The following is a 14,310-nucleotide window of genomic DNA, read 5'->3' as shown; positions in this document are numbered from 1 at the left end:
GATTTCCTATGGCGCAGCGACAGGCTGAGGTGGCCAGGGGAGGAGACAGTGGGCGCTATGAGCTACATGCAGAAGTGGGAGGAGATCACAGCACTCGACTTGACCTCGAAGGTAGCAGACCTGAGTTTAGAGGAGGCATGGCCAGAGCCTTCTGGCAGGACACAACTGGAGGTGAGGTAGGCAAAACGCATCACACAGGGTATGTGGGGTGCTGAGAAAGTACAGTTCTCCCTCTTTATCTGCACATTTGCTTTTTGAGGTCTCTGTTACCATAGGTAGACTGTAGTCCAAAAATGGTAAGTGGAAAGTTCCAGAAATAACCAGCCCGTAAGTTTTAGGCTGAGTAGCATGGTGCAATCCTGCATCACCCCACCCAGGGCAGGCACCAGCCCTTTGCCCAGTGAGTCCTCATATCCCTGACACCGGCCCCCCCGTCACGTAGCAGCCACCTGGGTCATCACGGGCCCTGTCTTGGCCTTGAAGTACTTGTGCTCCAGTTACCCCAGTTTCCTTGGTTACTGCCCTAAAGCAGTGGGGGCAAACCTATGACACACATGTTTCTTCTAAACTAAAACCTCGGTATTCGGGTTTAATTGCAGTGTTGGTGCTTTTGCCATAAATAAATGGGTCCAGGGTTGCAGTTTGGGCACTGGTTTCTGAAAAGTTTGCCATCACTACTCTAAAGTGCAAACTGTCAATACAGTATATCACTTTAATTGTTCTATTTTACTGTTAGGTATTCTGGCTATCTCATATTGTGCTTAATTTATAAATTAAACTTTATCATAGATGTGTATGCATAAGAAACAACAGCATATGTAGGGTTCAGTCCTATCCACAATTTCAGGCATCTACTTGGAACACGTCTCCTGAGGGAGAAGGGAGCGGGGGACAAATGTGCAATGGCCTTGTCAGAGCAAGACGTGGGTTGAGAGATAAAGGTGCTTGGAGCTGGAGGAGCCTCGAACTCAAGCCTGTCTTTCGGGCTGGGTGGTCCTCAGATTCTCTGTTATTGCTTATCCCAAACCACAGGGGTCCCCTGGGGAAGAGGGCAGGGGCCAAAGCTGTAGATCCTTGTTTTAGGCTGATTATGAGGCTGCCACGGGCAGAGGGCGAGGGGCAAGCCATCGGGTCCCAGTCTGAGAGCTGCTGTCCCTAGGACGTTCTGCTCCAATGATAGATTTCCCATGTAGTGAATACTGCTTGGGAGAACAGAAGAACTGAAAAGAATTGGTATTCTGATGTTGGAATCACAGAAGAAGATATCTTTTTTTCTTAATTTCTTGTTATGCTTTCTTATCTTTCAAAAACATGTTTAAAAGTTATTTATAATAACCAATGTCTTATCTAACTTCTTTCATTATATATATAGTATGATCAAAACATATGGTGAAGGTTTAAATTTTAAAAAATTTTATTGCAGTAAAAGACAACTGCCTTTAACCTCCCTCAAAATATTCCAGCTACTCCCCCTCACTTTGAACTTGATACTTATCTGTATCATTCTTGGCACTGCATCTTTTACTGCAGAAAGTTTCTTTTTCCATTTAAATATTCATCATGTTTTTGACCACTATCTGTATTCAGTCCTGCACCATGTAACATTCCTGTCATCAACAGGCCCCACGAATGTACAGCTGGGGTCTGGCACAGTGAATGCACAAGTTGGAGGAAAGCTGCTCAGGAAACAGAGAGAATGGAAGAGCTGGGGACAGGAACACACTTCACCTGTTTGTGGTGACTCGGGTGCAAACGAACCTGCTGTACTCCCTGTCTTATCAAAATTTTAAAAAGCAATATAAAAGATAGGTGATAGGAAATAGAGAAATAGATCTTCTAAAAGGGGAAAGGGATCAAGAGTTGCAGAGAGGGGGAGGGAGGGATGGGAAAAGGGACGAAAAAGGGAATTAAGATGTGTGATGTCCATGTACCAACTCCCTAGAAGGGGTGTGAACAAGGACTACACACGTACTATTAAAAAATCCAGTTATGCAACTACATCATACTTGATGAGAATGAGCAACCATGACTGGTTTATGCTTTTACTACACTATACTTTTTATTGTTATTTTACAATTGTTCTTACTTATCAAATAAAACTCAGTGTAAAACAGGACACATGTTCCATTGGCAGCAGCCTCTTCCACCTCGGTTTGGCTGGTGTCCTGATCGGCATTTTCTCTCTCTTACTCTGGGTTACTTTGTTCACTGAGGGCCTAGGAGTCCCTGGCTACACTGTAAGCCTAACTTTACGTGTGTATCTTTGTTAGAGTCATTTTGGAACCAAGTAATTTCACCTACCAAATCGCAACCTTGCGTTTCAACTTGTTTATACTACATTTTCTTTTACCACTAGCTATGGGATGTGCTAAAACAATGAATATACTGTTTGTACCCTAAGGAAAAATATCCACCCAAATGTGTTGCTTAAATGACATTTTACAACTGAAAGACCTAGGAGGACGTTTTTCTGTCTTATTCTTTCCCTTCTTCCTTTCCAAAGTAATTTGGTAAATAAAGAGCTTTGTGCTTCTCCCCTTACCATTAATCTGAAGTTGTTATATTCTCATTATAAAAATCTGAAAAATAAAAATATACAGAAAGAAGAAAATTTTAAGATTCTTAATCTCACCATCTAGAAATAAGCACTGTTTACATTCTGCAGTGTTTCGTTCTATCCTTTTTTTTTTTTTTTTTTTTGGTACCAGGGATCGAACTCAGGTCCTTGCCCTTGCGCAGCAGGCAGCGAAACCACTGAGCTAAATCCCCAGCCCCTAGTTTGTCATTCTTTATGGCTGAGTAGTATTCCATGGTGTGTCAATATCACATTTTCTTTATCCATTCACCTGTTGATGGGCATGGGAGCTGCTTCCATAATTCAGATATTATGAGTTGTGCTGATAAGCGTGGGTGTGCATGGATCACTTTAAGATGATGTCTAACTCTTTGGGGAAGACACCCAGAGTCTGCCTTTCTTGTGTATGAATTTTTCTTTAACAATTGAGACGGTAGTGATAAATAATCATATCACCTGCATGTGTGTGTACACCCACTCACACCTGCACACATGTGCACACTTTCCATCTTACAGACATCCAGCCCTTACTTAGACCTTTCCCTATTGTGGGTTTTACTCTTTTCTGCCTTTTCCCCCAGTGTCATGAGTGTTGTAGGTTTCCTGTACATAAATCTCCTCCTGATCTCTGATTCTTTCCTTACTTTTTTTTTTTTTGGTACCAGGTACCAGGGATCAAATTCAGGACCTTGCACTTGCCAGGCAGGCACAGCCCTACTGAGCTACATCTCCAGCCCTTCCTTACATTTTATTATTAGAATTTTTGGAGCAGCCTGTCTGTCAGTGGTGAACAAAGAACAGGGAGGGATTTTTATAGGGGATCAGAAAGGGGTCTGACACATACAGGGGTCGGAGCAAAAATTTGTGATCGGGGTCCATGCAGCGGTCAGGGCAGATGTGTGGGTGTTGTCGGGTGACTTGGCACCGGGAAGACGTTGTACTGTGCTTTATGGTCTTTTCTCCTTTCTGTAACACCCATTCTGCGTTCTGTGTGTGAGGACACGCACAGCCTGTATCTAGGTGGAGACTGCAGGATGTATACCTGGTCTTCAGCCACCTAAGGAGTGGCATGTCTTTGCTGAGGGCTGCGGTTTTTTGTATCTGCTAAAACTGTAACTATCCATGGGCACTTCGGCTGGCTCCATGTCTTCTTGGCTGCTATGAATTGTGCTGTAGTAAAGGTGGGAGCGTTGGATGGCGGCAGGGGAGCTTCCTTCCGGGTGCTGGGACCGGCTCACCTTCTCTGCCCTGGGAGCATGGAATGGCCACTGGGAAATCGATATTTTATCAGCATGGAGATTAATTGTTTGTACTTAGGAGCAGCAGAACTGGGGACTGATCAGCCATCAAGAGTTTTATAAACCAATCATACACATTCCTATTTCATTGCTCTCATCCCCCATTTCACCTTCAGGCTTGTCCTACCTATGGCTTTCAGGAGGCAAGTACAAAACTTGGAGAAAAAATTACTCAATGCTGAAATAAAAGTCAGGGAAGCAACTTCTAATGATCCTTGGGGTCCCTCCAGTTCTCTGATGCTAGATATCAGTGACTTGACTTTCAACACGATTTCTCTCTCAGAGATTATGAATATGCTATGGCAGAGGCTCAGTGACCATGGGAAAAACTGGCACCATGTGTATAAATCCCTCATCCTGAAGGGTTATCTCATCAAGAATGGATCAAAGAAAGTTATTCAGCATTGCAGACAGGGGTTCTTTTTTTTTTTTTTTTTTTGGTACCAGGGATCGAACTCGGGTCCTTATGCTTGCATAGCAGGCACCAGAACCACTGAGCTAAATCCCTGGCCCTGAGAGGGGTTCTTTAATCTTCAAATGCTAAAAGACTTTCAACACATAGACGAAGCTGGAAAAGACCAAGGTAACAGTTCAAGAAGTTATACAGTACACCAATAAAGATTGAGGTTGAGAGGGGTCATTTTAAACCAGGAACAGGGAAAAGGATTTTGTATTGTTTGTGTTTTTTTTTTGTTTAACCAGGGTCTCAGCAGTGAACTATATCACTATTATTATTACTATTATTATTATTATTATTATTAGTTTAAGGCAGAGTCTTGCTAAATTGCCCAGGCTGGCCTCAAACTTGTGATCCTCCTGCCTCAGCCTTCCAGAGTGCTGAGATTACAGGTTTATGCAACCAGGTCTAGCTAATGGTTGTTCTTAAATGCACCAGCCACCTGTCCTCAGGAACAGTTAATCCACTGCATTGACTCTTCAGGGCTTTAGAGAACAATATTTTTTTCAAGAGGATGTACAAAACTAACACACTTAGGTTCCTGATAAGATGATACCTCAGAGAAAATGAATCAGGTGAAAAAAACAGGAGACATTGGCAGTTTGGTGTAATACTGTCACTGTAACTTATAATTACATTGGAATTTAGTTATAAATAAAGTGTTCCCAAAGGGAAAAAAAAAAGAATTTTCTTGGATCAAAGTGTATGAATATTTTAGAGCCTCTTAATATAATAGATGGAGGAAGGGAAAAATCTTTTCCTCTATGCCATTATGTGCAGTTCCTGAGGCTGCGAATTAAACTGACAAAAGACAGATTAACAGGAGAAGAAAGGATTTATTTGGGTGGACTTAAAAACCAACAAAAGAAGTAGCTGGTTCATGGAATGGTTAAGGCTTAAAAAAATCTTTATACCAATTCTGAGGTTCTGAGTAGATCTCCATATACCTCATCTAATTATTTTCCAGATTAAAATGTATATTTCCCTCAAGCAAAGGGAATTGAATATTATCATTTTAAAAATTTTTAGCAGGTATAGTGGTACAAGTCTGTAATCCTCACATCCTGGGAGGCTGAGACAGGAGGATCTCAAGTTCAAGCCAAGACTGGGTAATTTAGCAACTTAGCAAGATCCTGCCTCAAAAAAATTAAAGTAAAATAAAAAGGCCTGGGCATGTCATTCAGTGCAAAGGCTTTGGGTTCAATCCCTGGCACTGAAAAATAAGTAAATTAAATTTAAATTTGATTAAATTTAATATTTTCACCGATTTGACAGGTAAGTGTTAAAATAATTTTCAGTTTTTTATTACTGAGGCAAAGTGATTTTTTATGTATTCATATTTTTTCCTTTTTAATGAATTATAGCCGGGCATGGTGGCACATGCCTGTAATCCCAGGACTCGGGAGACTGAGACTGGAGGATTGCCATGAGTTTGAGGCCAGCCTGGGCTACATAAGGAGTGCAAGGCTACCCTGAATTACAGAGCAAGACCCTGTTCTCCCCCACCCCCAAAAACCCCAAAATACATAATGAATTATAGCTGCATGTTCTTTACCTATTTTTATTTGCTGAAAATAACTTACTAGTACATTCAAATCCTTCAGATTTTAAATGCTCAATTGTTGCATTAGAATATTTATGAGGACAAACGGTGAAAAACTCATGTATTTATCTTACCAGCGTGAGGAGAAAGACTTCATCTAATCACCAAATTCTTTACTAATTTTGAAAAACAGAAAGGTCAGTTCATTTAATCGGGATAATTTTGATTGTTATCTTAGCCATCTTCAAAGTGAAATTTTGAGCTAATGTCCAATACCAAGTTGTTTTACAAAACAAACTCTGTGGATATTTAAAATTGGAGCTCCGAATTCCATGGAACTTAGCCTTCTAGCAGCTTCACGTGGTGTCCCAAATACTTTAGAAGTACTGAGCTGTAACTTGTTTTGACTTGATTACATGAAGTGCGCCCAACCCCATAGCTGTGACCCAAAAACAATACTCTTTAGTTTGCTTAAATTCCCTATATTTAACTTTTTCTTTTAGCCACAGCCAATCAAAAGAAAACACCAAATTGCTCTGGGCTTCAACCCCTTTCCAGTTATCTGTTTGTAGAGATTAAAGCAAAAGAATGTGTTCATGACTTCAACTTTTCCGATTTTAAACCTCCTGCTGATTTCTCTGAGCTTTATAAACATATTTTCCAGAATTCTACTCCAGAATACGTAATAGATCTGCTTGTTGCATCAAATGGTTTTATTTACTTATTTTTTCCTTCCAATCACAGTTCCTGTGGGAAAGGGAAGCGCCCATGACTGGCACCGCGCCTGGCAGTTGCCACTAGTCCGCTAAACGCTGCGCAGCTGTTATGGACGGAACCCCTGGTGCAAGCAGAGAGGGCCTTAACTCTGCGGCCAGAGATTATTTTTAAACCTAGGCTGAACTGTGTCACCGTCTCCAAGAACGAGAGCTCAGGCGTGCCTAGGGGAGCTGTCCTCCCTTGTCCCCGTGGGGGGGCCCTCCTAGCCCTAGTAAGCCGCTCCTACCGTGCCGCTAGGGGAGCCCTGGGACTCTCTCGCTAGGGCAGGGCCCTGGGGAAGGCAACAACTAGGCTGCTTTGCAGAGCTGAGCCGCCCAAGCAGTCACTTGAACGAGGCGGGAATTTGTCAGCCGCTTTGGCAGCGCAGGTCCCTTCTGGGGGCATTGGTGGAGACTAGGCCCGTCCGGCCGCCCTCCCTCCTCCTGCCTGCCTGGCTGCCGCTTCCCTGCACCCAGGACTGCGAGATAGAGCGCTCCTGCAGCCGGCAGCTCCGATGGAGCGCAGGCTCCGGGGTGCAAGGCCTCAGCTTGGCCTCGGGCCCAGTCAGCTCAGGCCCAGCTGCATTGGCCTCGCTGCTGCTGCCCCTGCCGCCCAGGCGCCAGCGCAGGCCACACTCTCCGCCCAGGTGTCACTGGCCTTGGCCTGCTGCTTCTCACCCTCTCCTGCCCCACGCCTCCTGGGATCTCTGGGCCCCAAGTGGTGGTTTGTCATGCGAGGGACAAAGGGCTCTAGTCCCATTCATTTACTCGTTTATTTATTGTTTTGAGACAGGGCCTCCCTATGTACTTCAGGCCAGTCTTCAACTCATGGAGCCCAGACTGGTCTCGAACTCTCAGGGATCCTCCTGCTTCAGCCTCCCCCGTGCTGAGATTATAGGCATTTGGTACCACGCCTGGCCGTATTTTCATTTTTCTACTTTGAGGGAGGAAAAAGATTTTTAGTGTGCAGAGGAAATAATGACATGGCCTTTTATCATTGAAAGAACTGACCTTATGCACTTTGCACTGTTCCATGAAATACTCAGCACTATAATTTTCCCCTGGAATCTGAGCAGGCTGGTATGGAATTGTGTTGGGGTGTGGAGGGTCCCCCTTATGAGACACTTATTGCAAGGGATGTGCAAGAGTTTCTTCCGAAGTCTTCGAATGGCGGCAGCGATGACCGTGATCAGGAATCTTCGCATCAGTGAAGAACTCTGCTCCTGTATGACCAGAGAGAATGTTGGGAGGAACGTACAATTTTCACAGCAACATGAAGAACCATTGTTTGTCTCTTTTCTGTTTTTTAAGCTTTACAAATGTGTGGAATCAGAAGAAAACATAAAAAGTGAATATAATGCTCTCTATATAATGTTATATCAATTATATAATTTAGACCTCTATATCTAAATTTTTTTATTCATTTCTTTCTTTCTTTCTTTTGCTTTTTTGAGATAGTGTCTCACTATATAATTCCAGGCTGGCTATGTTAGTTACTTTTCTCTCATTGCTGAGACAAAATACCTGACACCCAAATGAAAGGGGAAAAGGTTTATTCACAGTTCAGAGAGATTTCAGTCCATAATCAGCTGGCTAGAAAGCAGGGATGACAAACAGGTATTGCAGAGGAGAAACAACATGGCATGTATAAGGTAGCAAAGGCAACAAGGGAAACAGTTCATGGCAGTGGAAGGCAGCAAAAAGCAACAAAAGATCTTAACAGTGTCTTTCTGCCCCTTTTATCTTATTCAGACTACCTAGGCTGGGTAGCACTCACACCCTTAATCCTAGTGTCCTCCGGCCTAGCCTCACCATGAGTCAATCACACAGTCTAGATTCAACCACCTCCAAAATAGCCTGTGACCACATGAGGCTTTGGGGAGACATCTAGACACAAACCATACTGGCCTCCAACCCAAGGTGATCCTCCTACCTTAGTCTCCCAAGTGCTGAGATTACAGGTGTCACATTTGTCAACATTTGTCTCACAAAAAAAGAAAGAAAGAACAGAAAGAAAGAAAGAAAGAAAGAAAGAAAGAAAGAAAGAAAGAAAGAAAGAAAGAAAAAATAGCTGCTCAGCCTTCTTAGTAATCAGAGAAACACAGAGTATTGCTGAGATACCTCGATGTATCAGAAGAGAGGCCAAAGTCCATGCCTGAAATACCTTTTGGGGATGAGAATGTGGACCAACTGGAACTCATAAACTGCTGATGTTACCACCACTCTGGAAACCACTGTGGCATTATCTTTACAGCTGAGCATGCGCATACCCCATAACCTAACAACTCCATTTCCAGGTACTGTATTTACTATGCAGGAAGGCTTGACCATGTAAATGGAGGCAAAGTTCAGGAATATTCAAAGAAGCAGCTTTCATAACAGCAGAAAACTGGACCACAGAATCCTATGCTGTAGCCATGGAATTATATTCTGCAGTGGAAAAGGAAGATGCAATAGCTACATTTGTCAAAATGCCCATTATCTTAGTAACATAAGGCTGAGTGGAAAAAACAAGTCAAATAAGATGGTGGACACACAGTATAATACACTGTCTCAAAACTTAAAAACAAGTTAGGCTAAACAGTCTGCTATTTAGGAGTGTCTACACAATATGATACAAAATATTTTAAATTATTGAAGAAACCACTAATACAAAATGCAACAGAGTTTCCCCAAGTTGGCAAAGTCAGAGGTAGGAAGAGGGTTACACATGTATAGCTTCTACCATGCAGAATACTGCCTGTGCTATGTTTTTAAGATGAATAAGAGCTTTACAACTGTTTGGATTCTTATGTTTTGTAGCTTAGATGTGTAACAGTTTTATGTACCATATATTACTTCATTTAAACATACAAATGATGGGCTGGGAGTATAACTCAATGGTAGAGCCAGTGCTTAGTATGCCCAAGGCCCTGGGTTCAATCCCCAGCACTAGAAAATAAATATTCATGAAAACATGAGGTGGCTTTTGCATGGTGCCTTTGATAGGAACTCAGTCTGGCTTGGCATTCCAGTCTTAAACCCACATGACTATGATGTATTGTTGCCTCATTAAAGTGCTTGTAATTTTCAAAAAAACTTTCCATTTTATAGGCATGAATATAGAGCCTATTTCAGTCCTTCTGTTGCTATAACAAAATGCTGGGAACTAGGTAATTTACAAAGAAAAGAGGTTTGTTTTGGCTCGTGGTCCTGGAGGCTGGGAAGTCCACAGCATGGCGCTAGCATCTGTCAGCTTCTGGTGAGGGTCTCCTGTGGTTTTGACTCATGGTGGAAAGGGGAAGGACAAGTGGGTATATTCAGAGGAGACAAAACAGGAAGGGTAATCTTGCTTTTTTCCCCTTTCTTTCTTTTTTTGCAGTACTGAGGATTAGACCCAGGACCTTCACAGTGAGCTAGATCCCCAGCTCTTTACTTTTTATTTTGAGACAGGATCTCATTAAGTTGCCTAGGCTGGGCTCAAACTTGTGATCCTCCTGTCTCAGCCTCCCAGAGTGCTGGGATTACAGGAAGGGTAACCTTGCTTTCTAACCACCTGTTCTGGTGATAACTAATCCAGACCCCTGAGAGTGACAAGTCCTGCTTATCTATTCCTGAGAGCTCTGCCCCCTGCACCAACCCCCTGCTCCAGCCCCACCACCCCGACCTGCCAAGCTGAGGCTTTGGAGGGGATGAGCCATACTCAAATTATAGCAGGCCCTCCACTCATTTCTTGGCCGTGCCCCTGCCCCTCACTGCTTTGCACTTCCCAAGTGAGCCAGCCCCGGGTGTGGCTCTGAGGGAGGAGGAGGTGAACGAGGGCTGAAGCTGCAGGTGGTGGACCCAGCAGACCTCCCCTGGCTGGCCAGAGCTCCCTGTCCTTGGAGTCACTCCCTGGAACTCCACCATGGGGAGAGAGCTTTGTTTCTAGAGTCCACTCAGGACCTACCCCACGGGTCCCCCTCGGCCGGCCTTGCCGGTGGCACAGAGCTCTTCTCCTCGCCGGAGCGGAGCGGCAGGGCAGGGGCCTTCGGGCCTGGGGAGCCAGGGGGAGGTGAGAGCCCAAGGCCAGTCGGGTGGGGAGCGGGGAAAGCAATTGCCTCCCAGAGGTGTGGAAGTGGGGGAGAGACAGACACTGGGGCCTCTGGTCGCTCTGACGCAAACATCAGAGACCTAGACGTGAGTATGGTATAAGGGCCGGAATCCTCTGTTCCATTTCACTGATGAGGTTCCTGTAAGCCAGTCCAGGGGGAAGGGGCTCCAGGGGATGGGAAGCCAGAAGGACCCATCTTAGCAATCAAAATCGGGAGCCCTCAAATGTTTTCGACTCACAAAAGGATAAACTGAGGTCCAGAAGTTCACTGCAAAAGAAGCACAGTGGCCAGCCGGAGTTTCTCACACAGGATTTACCTTCTTGCAGTTCCTGGCTGGCCACTCCAAGCCACGAGTTTCCTGCCACCTGTTTACAGGTGAGCCTGGCAGGAACAAAGGCTCTCCACCCCCACCCTGCTGGTCAGGCATCTTCCCTCACTCCAACCTCAGTGGCTTCCAGCTCAGGTGGCCAAAATTAATCACCAGTGAGGTTCCAGCAGCAACCTGCCTCCTGGCCACACTGTCAGGACTTGCATCAGAAAAGCCAGTGAGTGAAATTCCAAAGCAGCATGAGTCACCACAGACCCTGGAGGAATGGCAGGGCTGAAGTCAGAATGGGAGCCTGGGGGCAAGGGCGGAGCCCGGCACCGGGAAGGTTCACCGTGATAGGGAGACGTGGCTTTTCTCTGGGCTCTCCACAGTCCCTGAGGCCAGAGGGAACTGACCAGGGGGCCAGCCTATGGTCACACCCCTCCATACAGTAACCAGGGTACTCACCTGGTTCCCCATAAGCCAAACTTTGGGTCCCGGCTTTCAAATCCGCCCGCTGTTCCTCCCCTTCCACAGACCTGGCTCAGGAAACCTGCCTCTGCCTCCAAACAAGGAGTAGTGACAGGTCCACTGGGCCCCAGAGGAGAGACTGCAGGTAAGTCCACAAGCCCTGGGCCCTGGCTGCTTTATCTGTCTGGTCTCCATCACACATGGCATCCTGTACAATTTTCAGCTCAGAAGTGTGAAGTCTGGACATGGAGTGGGTGCCCGGGAGCCAACCACCAAGGTGAAGCAACCCCTTGACTGGGCCCAGCAGCCTTGTGCAGCAGCCTGACTCAGGGCAGAAGGCAGGGGGCTTCTACCACCCTGGGAATATGGGGCCGGGGTAGCCACAATGGCCCTGTGCCAGTGCAGCCTAGTTCAGCTCTCTTTGTGTGAACCTGGCCAGGATGGAAGGGGAGGTGCAGGAGGACCCAGCAGACAACGTCTCCCTCTACTACCCACCAGCTGAATTCTTCTCACCAACGATGAACTGGCCAGGATGGAGCCCAGTGACCGCTTGTGATATTGTGTCACCTCAGTCCTCATGGCTACTCTATCTCCTGCCCTTCCCCATCTGAGGAGCCCTTGTCTATGCCTGACCTGTAACCCAGAAAGCCCCCACTCTGCTAGGGTCCCCAGACTTCTAGGTGTCCTGAATCTGTGGGTCCCTGGACCCCACTGGCCCCTCAGTAAACAGCCCTCTCCCCTCGGGAAACCCCCCAATCCATCTGGCCAAGAGAGTTCAGTCTTGCTCTAGGAGTGCCTTCCAGGATAAGGAGACCCCTGCCCTTAGGCTCCGGTCACTTCTTTGCAAAGCGGTAGCTGAGGATGGGGTTCCTTTGGCTTTAGAAAGGGAGAAGGCTGAAGTTAGGACTTCCTGGGGCCTGACAGTGTCCCAGAAAGACAGGGATCTCTCAGCCACGGGCAGGAGGCTGAGGTGGACAGCCCTGGGCATAGGCCAGGGTAGAGAAGGGCACAGGCCTAGCTCAAAGGTCAGGCTGGCTGAACAGGTCTCTCTGAAGCGACTATTTAAACATCTTACTGACCATCTTTACAGTTACTTTGGCCCCAGGCTCTAAGTTAAAGATTTTTTTCTTTTTTGGGGTGGTAGTGGGGTACTGGGGATTGGATCAGGGCCTTTGGACTGAGCTACATCTTCAGCCTTTGTTTATTTTTTATTTTGAGACATGGTTTAAGTTGCCCACTCGGGGCTTGAACTTGGGATCCTCCTGTCTTAGCCTCCCAGAGAGCCTGGATTGTAGGAATGTGCCCCTACACCTGCTAAACTAAGGACTTTTCTAACTTGTCCCTCTCGCCCCAAGACTGGTCAGTCCCTGAGTTAAAAGCTTCTTGCCTTGATGCGGGAAAACATTCTCACATTCTGGGCTTCCTGTGGGGCAGGGATGACCCAGTCCTCCTCAGAGTGGAGTGGTCTGGAGGAGGTCCCTGAGGCCAGCACAACCAGTTCATTCCGGCTTCTCTGCTTTCTGTTACCCTCCTGCCATTGAACTCAGGTGGACCCTCCCTGATGGCAGAAGGTGACGTTAAATGATAACATAAATGACAACATCACGCTGTTGCAGTTCACAAAGTGGGACAGATCGATGAAGCTGCCAGCCTTCTGCAGGGAACTAATGGCCAGAGGTAAAATCTGCACCTCCCACAGCCACAACCTAACTCTTGCACTTTGTCGGAGCTGTTTTCTGCTCTGGCCTCTGTGGGCTCATCTGTAAGAGGAAGTAGGTAATTTTGACATAAATTAAGAATAGTCTGTTAGGCCAGGAGAAGGGACTCTGGGCTGTCTGTTGCCCTCTGAGAGGAGGCTCTGAGCCCACTGCCTGATGGAATTCTTTGTGCTCCCTGCCCACTTTGTGACCCTGGCCAGTCACTTCTGGAAGCTGCCATTTCCTCCTCTACCAAGTGCAGTTATTAATCACACCCCTTCTCCTAGGATTGTTTTGAAGTTCAAATGGGGTAGCACAGGGAGCACAACACTGGGCATATAATAACTACTGGATACATTATTATCATTAAATTTAAGCCTCTTGATGACAGGGATGACATCAACATCGTTTATGATCCTCACAATCTCTAGTACAGTGGCTGGCACCAGTAGGAGCTTAATGTGCATTTGATGAATGAAGGAAAGGAAAGATAAATGCAGGAATGAACGGTCACGCCCCATTATCTCCAGAGAAGAGTGAAAGCCAGGTTATGAGGTGGCACTTAGGTTCCACGGGTGGGTTATGCACCTGTGACCTGGTGGGGCTGTTAGTTCCTTTACACAGCCTCTATCCCAAGGCAGCCACAACATCGGCCTGGGGGCAGTCTGTGGTTAGGGCAGCTGGGCTTGACTTCTGACCCTGCTCTTAGCACTGGCTCCCTGGTCCTCAGTTCTGTACCTGTGATGTGGAGTGATCCACGTTAAGGTTGGGTGTCAGGGTGCCAGTGCAGCTGCCACTTGGGGCTCCTCTTGGGGCTGCCTTCAACCCCAGGCTTCCGCCCATAGCTCAGGCTCCCAGGGAGCTTCCTGATGGGGCCCCCAGAGGAAGAGGAAGAGTAGGTTGGGAGCAAGGTCTGGTGGCTGACAGGCAACTTTGCAGAGCATGTTACAAGCCCCAGATGCTTCCACGGGCAGCCCAGGCACCAGCACTGAGACCATCTGGAACCCATCTTGCCTACTCCATGGAAAATATCCAGCTCTGAGTCCCAACTGCTTCCCTTCTCCCTGTTTGGGTCCCTGCATCCCTTCATCCCTGCATCTACCCTCCTGTGGCTTGGCTCCTTGCCTTCTCATC

General features: G+C 46.4%; 1 long non-coding RNA gene across 1 annotated transcript; it reads left to right on the top strand.

Moving 5' to 3' along the window:
- The first annotated feature begins 43 nt into the window (after positions 1–43).
- On the top strand, positions 44–1,793 carry LOC110350034 (uncharacterized). The gene is made up of 2 exons (XR_015453380.1): positions 44–176; positions 1,621–1,793. It is a non-coding gene; the product is annotated as an uncharacterized LOC110350034 (long non-coding RNA).
- Positions 1,794–14,310: the final 12,517 nt, after the last annotated feature.

Source organism: Heterocephalus glaber, unplaced genomic scaffold (genome assembly GCF_053883595.1).
Source record: "Heterocephalus glaber isolate CG9 unplaced genomic scaffold, H.glaber_assembly_v1.0 deba00001460, whole genome shotgun sequence".
NCBI lineage: Eukaryota > Metazoa > Chordata > Mammalia > Rodentia > Bathyergidae > Heterocephalus > Heterocephalus glaber.
The sequence above is the reverse complement of the archived record's forward strand: the minus strand, read 5'-3'. Positions and strand labels throughout refer to the sequence as shown.